Source organism: Neltuma alba, unplaced genomic scaffold (genome assembly GCF_004799145.2).
Source record: "Neltuma alba isolate B1F8T4 unplaced genomic scaffold, ASM479914v2 tig00010254_pilon, whole genome shotgun sequence".
In the NCBI taxonomy this organism is placed as follows: Eukaryota; Viridiplantae; Streptophyta; class Magnoliopsida; order Fabales; family Fabaceae; genus Neltuma; species Neltuma alba.
In genome coordinates, this window is record NW_021635181.1 from 229,986 (window position 1) to 239,440 (window position 9,455).

Here is a 9,455-nt window from a genome sequence, read left to right on the forward strand (position 1 = left end):
TTTTGATCTATTGTATGGATTGAGACTTGGTTTTACTATCTCTTGAGTGTTAATGATAATATTCAGTTGTTTTTACTTTGAGCTTAATGCTTCCTTTTGTCTGGCCATCATTTGGATTGATTGATTGATTAGTTTAACTTGAGAAAGTTAAACTAATTCGTGAACTTTGGTAAAAACATGCTAGTCCAGAAATTTAATTGAGTGAATAGATGGTTTGTCGATGGAGCAGAGATGTATCTGTTGACCTAGCATAGACTAAATGGGTTTTGGTTTTTAAAGTGCAACCTTTTCAAACAAGTGCAAGAGATTGCTGTGTTTTAATCGTGATTGCAAACATTTGGTTTTGACTTGAGAAAGCTTAATCAATTCTGCAAACCCAGGCTAACTGAACTTATTGTAAAGCACTACTTGAGAAGTAATTAATCCAGTTTCATGAAGTACTTTAGTGAAGAATAACCCTAGTCTCTTAATTGTTTCAAGGTCGATTTGATTTTATACTGCTTTAAACCATTGTTTTCCTAATTTCATTTCACAAACTCTTTTACAACAATTGTTTCACTTAACCTAATCAAGTACACAATTATGATTTTCAACTCATCTAGCCTTAGTCTCTGAGGGAACGATACTTTTTATATTACTTGCGACCCGTCCACTTGCGGTCAAGTTATTTGGTGAACAAGTTTTTGGCGCCGTTGCTAGGGACTAACGGCTAGAGTGTTTGAGGTTGATTGTCCTTATTGTGTGATTGGTTACGCTTAAGTTTCAGTTAGCATTTGTAGTGGTTATAGGTAGTAGTAGTAGTATTTATTTTGTTCATTTCTCTTGATAAGTTTGATACTTTTGTTTTTGATTTGAATGTGCAGGTAACCCCTGACGCATGCAAGGAAGACTGGAAGTTATTGTGGAAGAAGTTACTGAAGAAGTATCCAGGTCGGGAGAAACTGAAAACACACCGGAGATTCAACAACAACCTCAGTTACTTCCACCACCACCACCACCACCACCTGAATCAGAATCAGAAGAAAACATGGCGGAGGAAGATGAGAACGATGTGTACACCCTGGATGACTATTTGGATAAAGAAGGGCAGACTTTTCACTCAAGTATCCGGCTACCAACATTCAAGCCAGGAATTTTGAAATCAAGCCCGTTATGATTCAACTACTGGGGATGATGGGTACTTTTGAAGGAAATTTTAAGGATGATCCGAATGAGCATTTGACCAAGTTTATAGAGGTTTGTGAGAACTTCAAACAAACTGGGGTTACTAAAGATGCACTGCGATTGAGATTGTTCCCCATGTCGTTATCTCACAAGGCGAAAACGTGGTTGAATTCTTTACCAGAACACTCCATTAAGACTTGGGATGATCTTGTATCTAAGTTCAAGGGCAGATTTATTCCAAGGGGCAAACGTGCTACATTAAGGGGTGAATTGCTTTCTTTCGAGCAGCATCGGATGAGTTATTCTACGAGGCTTGGGAAAGATTCAAGGATATGTGGAGAAATTGTCCAAATCATGAGCAAAAGAAATATGTTCTAATGGAAGCCTTCTGGAATGGGTTGAATGATCAGACAGTGACAATGCTGAATACCGCTTCAAATGGAGGAATCGAAAGATGAAGGTAAATGAGCTATATGAACTGTATGAAGAGGTGGCATCTAGCACTATGCAACAATATAACAAGAGAAGGCAAAGTTCTGGGAGATATAAGGAGCCTAGTTCTTCATCATCAAGGGATATTGCATCGCAACTTGAAGCAATATCTAAGAGATTTGACAATCTGGAATTGCAGATTAAGAAAGGAAATGCTGCAGGAGTTCATGCACTTCAGGCTCCGGGATACACTTGTGACCATTGTAATGAGGAACATCATTCTGATCAATGCCCATACACCTTGGAGACAGTCAATTATATGAATAATGCGCAGCGAAGACCACAAGGAAGCCCTTACTCTCAAACTTACAATCCAAATTTGAGAAATCACCCAAATTTCTCTTGGCGAAATGGGCCAAGTTTGAATCCACCACAAATATTACCATCTGGTGCTAAACAAATGGGGCCTCCTGGTTTTCATGGTCAACCACAGCAACATCAATTGCAACAGCAGCATCCTCAAAAGGAAGAATCCAAAATTGAGAAGATGTTTGCTCAACTATTAGCAAATCAAGAATCTGCAAGGGCTGAGAATAAGGCAACATTTTCTCTCCATGAAACTGCCATCAAGAATCTCGAGGTTCAAATGGGTCAACTGGCTTCACAAATGAATGTACTCACAAGAAGCAGCTTACCAAGTGATACCATTCCCAATCCAAAAAGGGATGGTAATGAAGAGTGCAAAGCGATCAGTTTGAGAAGTGGAAAGCAATTACCTGACATTCAGAGGCCTAGTAAGACCGACAAGGACATCACTAACAGTATGGTGACTGACCTTGATACAAATGAGCTTTCAGAAGAAGGTGGTGTAGTAGAAGAGGAAGAAACCAAGAAAAGGAAACAAACAGAAGAAAATCTCAATGATGTGGTTCGAGGAAAGAATGTAGAGGGTGAAATGGTTGATGATAAAAAGAGGAAGACAACTCCCCCTCCTGCTACACAGATGCCGCCACTTCCCTTTCCTCAAAGGTTCAGGAAGAAAGATGAAGATGTCCAGTTCAAGAAATTTGTGGACATGTTTAAGCAATTACACATCAACATCCCGTTTGCTGAAGCATTAGAGCAGATGCCTAAGTATGCTAAGTTTCTTAAGGATGTTCTCTCCAAGAAGAAGAGATTTGGTGAATTTGAAACAGTAGCCCTTACTGAAGATTGTAGTGCCATCTTGCAGCGAAAACTCCCACCCAAATTGAGAGATCCAGGCAGTTTTTATATTCCATGCAACATAGGCAAACACTTCAATGGAAAAGCCCTATGCGATTTGGGAGCAAGTGTTAACTTGATGCCTCTAGCTGTATTCAATCGATTAAATTTGGGTGAAGCAAGGCCAACAACTGTTACATTGCTCTTTGCTGACAGAAGTATCTCATATCCAAAAGGGATTGTAGAAGATGTCTTGGTGAAGGTAGATAAATTCATATTCCCAGCTGATTTCATTGTGTTAGACTGTGAGGTAGATTGGAATATCCCCATTATTTTGGGACGGCCATTCTTAGCTACTGCAAGAACCCTCATTGACGTAGAAAAGGGTGAGATCACCATGCGAGTAAATGATGAGAAGGTGATATTCAACATGAATCAAGCCTTGAAGTTTCCAGATGATTCTGCTCACTGTAATTGTATCGATGTGATTGATTCTACAGTGCAAGAGGAGTTGATTAACTCTTTGACCAAAGACCCATTAGAAGCATTGTTGATTGGAGAAACAAGTAGTATTGATGGCAAGGTTGAAGCTTATGCAGAAATGATGAGTATTGAAGCATTTCCGTATCGAAAAGCTAAGACTTTTGAGCCTCTGGATGTGACTAGTGCTTTAAGCTCTCCTCTAAAGCCTTCTGTGGATGAACCGCCGGTGTTGGAGTTGAAGACTTTACCATCACATCTCAAGTATGCCTACTTGGGTAATTCTACTACATTACCTGTGATTGTTTCTTCTCAGTTGTCCACGTTGCAAGAAGAGAAACTGTTAAGGGTCTTGAGACACCACAAGAAAGCTATTGGGTGGTCCATAGCTGACATCAAAGGGATCAGCCCTTCTATTTGTATGCACAAGATTTTATTAGAGGATGGTCACAAACCTTCCATTGAGCATCAAAGGAGATTAAACCCGGTTATGAAAGAAGTAGTCAAGAAAGAGATCCTGAAATGGCTTTCTGCTGGCATAGTCTACCCTATTTCTGATAGTTCATGGGTGAGCCCAGTTCAATGCGTCCCTAAAAAAGGCGGTATAACTGTAGTGGCTAACACCCGAAATGAGCTAGTTCCAACTCGTACTGTGACTGGGTGGAGAATTTGCATGGATTATCGAAAGTTAAATACAGCAACCAGAAAAGACCATTTCCCGCTGCCATTTATTGATCAGATGTTGGATAAACTTGCTGGGCAAGAATTCTTTTGTTTCTTGGATGGGTATTCAGGATACAACCAAATTGTAATAGCCCCAGAAGATCAAGAGAAAACAACCTTTACTTGTCCATATGGCACGTTTGCTTTCAAAAGAATGCCATTTGGTCTTTGCAATGCTCCAGCAACATTCCAAAGATGCATGATGGCCATCTTTGCTGACATGATTGAGAAAACAATTGAAGTGTTCATGGATGACTTCTCTGTTTTTGGAGATTCTTTTGATTGTTGCTTAGATAATTTGGCGGCTGTTTTGCAAAGATGTGAAGAAACTAATTTGGTTCTGAATTGGGAAAAATGTCACTTCATGGTGCAAGAGGGCATTGTCCTTGGTCATCGAGTATCCAAACAAGGCCTAGAAGTTGACAAGGCAAAGGTATCTGTTATTGAGCAATTGCCTCCACCAACAAGTGTTAAGGGTATTAGAAGTTTCTTGGGTCACGCGGGATTCTACCGTCGTTTCATTAAAGATTTCTCTAAAATCACTAAGCCTTTGTGCAATTTGTTGGAGAAAGATAGGGAGTTCAAGTTTGATGACGCTTGTATGAACTCTTTTGAAGAATTAAAGAAGAAGCTCACCTCAGCACCAATTTTAGTGGCACCTAATTGGGAGCTACCCTTCATCATTATGGCAGATGCTAGTGATTTTGCCGTTGGAGCAGTTCTAGGACAAAAAGTAGAAAAGGTCTTCCATCCCATCTACTATGCTAGTAAAACTTTGGATGATGCCCAACTTAACTACACTACTACAGAGAAAGAATTGCTTGCAGTGGTGTTTGCTTGTGAGAAATTCGGTCTTATATTGTGGGCACCAAAGTGACTATCTATACAGACCACTCTGCCCTAAAGTACCTGTTTACCAAGAAAGATTCCAAAGCACGCCTGATTCGATGGGTCCTTTTGCTTCAAGAATTTGACTTGGAAATTGTTGATAGGAAAGGCACTGAGAACCAAGTGGCAGATCATCTATCTCGATTAAGTAGTGAAGCTCAACATGATCATTGTCAAGAGATCAATGCAGTTTTCCCGATGAATGCTTGTTCTTTGTGGATAACTCAACTACTCCATGGTATGCAGATCTGGTTAATTATCTGGTTTGTGGAACTCTGCCACTAGACCTTAACTCCCATCAAAAGAGGAAATTTCTTCACGATGCAAAGATGTACTTCTGGGAAGAACCTTGTTCAAAAGATGTGCCGATCAGATGATAAGAAGATGTGTTCCGGAAGTTGAGCAGCAAGATATTCTAGAGTGTTGCCACTCTTCAGCTTATGGTGGGCACTTTAGAGGAGAGAAAACGGCTGCCAAAGTCCTTCAAAGTGGTTTTTATTGGCCTTCACTATTTAAAGATGCATATGCCTTTGTGATCCGATGTGATCGGTGTCAACGAGTGGGAAACATATCAAGAAGGAATGAAATGCCTCTGAATAATATTCTGGAAGTTGAACTCTTTGATGTATGGGGAATTGACTTCATGGGCCCGTTTCCAAAGTCTCTCAATCAAGAGTACATTCTGGTTGCTGTGGACTATGTCTCGAAATGGGTTGAAGCTACTGCATGTGTATCCAGTGATGCTAAAACGGTGATCAAATTCTTAAAGAAAAACATCTTCACGAGATTTGGAGCACCTCGGGCTATTATTAGTGATGGCGGTTCTCACTTTTGCAATCACCAATTTCAAGCTCTGATGAAGAAATATGGTGTAAAGCACAGGGTAACTTTGGCTTATCATCCTCAGTCAAATGGCCAAGCAGAAATATCCAACCGAGAGATCAAAAGCATTCTTGAGAAGGTAGTAGGTGCAACAAGAAAAGATTGGTCATTAAAACTGGATGATGCTCTTTGGGCCTACAGGACAGCATATAAAACTCCGATTGGGATGTCTCCCTATCGGTTGGTGTTTGGAAAAGCATGTCATTTGCCTGTAGAATTGGAACATGGAGCTTACTGGGCCATAAAAAAGCTCAACTTTGACTTTCAAGCTGCTGGTGCAAAAAGGCTCCTTCAACTAATGAATTGGAGGAATTTCGCCTTAATGCCTATGAAAGTGCAAGGCTCTATAAGGAACGGACCAAGAAGTATCATGATCAGAAAATTATCCCCAAGGTCTTTGAAGCGGGGCAAAAGGTGTTACTTCATAATTCAAATTGAGATTATTTCCGGGCAAACTCAAATCACGCTGGTCAGGGCCATTCACTGTGGTACAAGCTGCTAACCATGGTGCGGTGGAGCTGGAAAATGAAAAGGGTGAAAGATTTCATGCAAATGGCCATCGTTTGAAGCATTATTGGGGTGGAAAGGTGGATCGTCAAGTCTCTACGATCTACTTTGCTGAACAATCATAACAGAGCTGAAGAGTCAGGCTGAAGACTATAAACCAAGCGCTACTTGGGAGGCAACCCAAGCTCTAAACTTGCCTTTGATGTGTTTCTTTTATTTCGGTTTTGTTTTAGTAGATTTACGTTGATCTTTGTTTTTGTAGGCCTTTTGGTTTATTCCTCAAACTTTGGAGCTTAGCAGGAGTGGTTGATTTCTAATTAGCGCAACCAGGGAAGTGCACCTAACCTTAATCTCCAGTAGTGGCCTTGACCTTGATTGGTTTGAATTTGTGTTAAATTGAGGCTTGTGGATTTTGCTTTTATGTGGTTGTTTGTGTTGTGTTTGTTTTTATGCTTGTGCTTGTGTTTAGTCTTGTTTTATTGTGTGTAGGGTGTTTGATTTTGGTAGGTCCAGTCTGTGTTCATTAATTTTTCATTTAGGCCTTCTCTGTGTGAGGCACTGCGGCGCATTTGATGAGAGCCGCGACGCCTCATCTGTTTCAGAATCCTCTTTCTGTAATAGGCGCCGCGGCCCTTGAGTTAATCCGCCGCGGCGCCTTAGTCCGTGGTTTTAGATCCCTCTCGGTACAAACTGCCGCGGCGTTTGAACATAGATGCCGCAGCGCGATTACTTAGGCCAGGCGTCTGCAGTTCTGTAAAAGGCCACCGCGGCGCCTTCTCGCAATTTCTGATCTTCTTCTTTTTGTTCCCCGTTTTAACCTTACTCATTTTTCTCAATACCCACTTTGCCCTTGTGTATCTGACCGGTTTTGAGGGTAGATTCATTGTTTTAATTTTAAAACCCTAACCCTTTGGTCTTTTCACTCTCCATACCAATTTCAAAACTCCCCCATTCCCGTCAATTATGCTACTCTCTCTCCCATTGTGTATCTTCAGTCTCTCCCGTCGAAACACCAACTTCTCCCACGCTAGCTGATCGTTCTTCGTCTCCAGCCGTCGGTCCGCTTCTCCTTCTCTCACCGCCGATCATTTCTCTCCCGCCGCCGCCTTCCTATTTCCCCTCACCGTCGACACCACCCTTCTGTGTGTTTGTTTCGGCGCCTTCCTCTCCCTTAGTCGTCCGTTGTAGGTATATTCTTTCTTACTCTTTTATTTCTTTTAATTTAGTTTAGTTTTGCTGGAGATGGGTATTATTAGGGTTATGCATTGTGGTTAGATGATTTTTGAACTCTAGATGGGGGCATTTTGATTCTCTGAGGTTACATTGTGGTTAGGTGATAATTCCTTATTGCCCAACTATCTGTGAACATGTACTGATGAAAATGTGATACTTGTGAAATTGAGTGATCATAGCTTGGACCTAATTTGAGAAAATGAGGTGCTTGTCTAAATTTTCAAATAACACCGTTCATTACCCAAGTTATGTTGTTCTTTTTCACTTGTAACTGATTTGGAAATGTTATTCTGATTTAGTGAAATTAGTTTAAATTGGCAGCTACTGATGGTTGTCTGATTTTGAAATTAAAAGATAAAAGAGAACCTTGTGAACTTGGTTTGAATTAGGGGTATTTTATAACTCTGGCTCCTTGATTTAAGTTGGGGAAAAGTTTTTTCTTTATTTTTAGGTTAGTTTTTCTTTCTTTTTCTTTGTTGGTTGTTTCGTGATTGTGGTGTGTATTTGCTTAGTTTGTGTGTGGTGTGCTTTGCTTTCTCTTTGCAGGTAACAATCCAATGGCCCCCAGAAGAAAGCCCGTGCTACCTCCCCTGATCCTCCAATCAAAGAGCTTATTGAAAGAAGAGGTTTGCATCAAGAAAGAGAATTTCCGTGCACAAACAAATTCGGGTTTTATAAAAAGGCAAGGAAGCTCAACTTCTTAAATCTGATTGGTCCCAAAGGCGAAGGGAATGAGAAGCTGGTCAGGAAATTCTATATTAGGGTGGCAACAAACTTGAGTAATGAGATGTTTATACGGTACCAGCGTGTCCTCATTACTCCAGTGCGCATCAGAGATCACTATGAGCTTCCCGAGGTTGAAAAGTGCCAATATCAGTGGTATCTCAACAATCAAAGGAGATTCCTCTCGATGCCATCTCAGCAACACTCACCGGTTCTGATGAGATGTGGGTGCGGCCTAAGAGGGGCCAGGCGTATATTATGCGAAAAGACATGATACCTGAGGCCAGAATCTGGTTGCATATTGTCACAAGAAACATTATGCCAACCACGCATCTCAGTGAAGCCCCAAGGAATCTGGCACTCCTGATATATCTGTTTATGATCAAGGCGACAGTGGATGTAGGGAAATTGATTTTTGATGCCATCTGGGATGCTAGCAGAGCCCACAACACAAATCTCGTCATGCCTCACCTCATCTCGGATCTGCTAACTAAAGTGGGGGTAGAATGGAAAGAAAAAGATCGAAAGTTCAAGCCTGTTTCACCATTCAACTACTCTAATCTGGTTCCTGAACGAGAACAACAAAGGATCACTGAAGCCATGTATGCTGAACAGTTCCCGAGGAATATAGGAGGGAACAGGAAGCTCAAGCCAGTGCCAGTGTTGACCCTACCACTCAAAGCTTGGATCTCCTCCACGAGAAATTGGACAGAGAGATACGTCACAGGAGACGTAGACAAAGGCGCATGGAGGAACTATTAGTCCAGATTGCAAGGAAATTGGACATTGACGCGCCGGATGTGGAAGATACAAGCACTGAGGCAGAGTCACCAGGAGATGAACATGAAGCTGGAACTTCTGGGGCTGGTATTGGCTCGGGCGATGATATGGCCGTCGATCCATTTGCAGAGGGTGATGAGGATCAGGGGGATCAGCATTCTGAGGAGGAGGATGACTAGCTGGGGCCGTTTCTGCTGCTGTTGTTGCTTGCTTTGTTGCTTTTGTCTTTATGTGTGTTTTTGCATTTTCTTGCGTTTTGGTCTATTTTGTGTGTTGTTTGCTTCTATGATTCTGGCAAGGCTACTGATGGCCTGTTGAACTGATTCTGACTGTTGAGCATATCTATCATTGTTGATTTTCACTGCGTTAACTGTTGCGAAATGATTGAAAATGTGGATGGTTAACGGATCTTTTGATTGATTAATTTGTGGATGCCTTTA

General features: G+C 41.3%; 1 pseudogene; it reads left to right on the top strand.

The window, feature by feature from the left end:
• The first annotated feature begins 1,027 nt into the window (after positions 1 to 1,027).
• Positions 1,028 to 9,194, top strand: LOC114755361 (uncharacterized; annotated as a pseudogene).
• Positions 9,195 to 9,455: the final 261 nt, after the last annotated feature.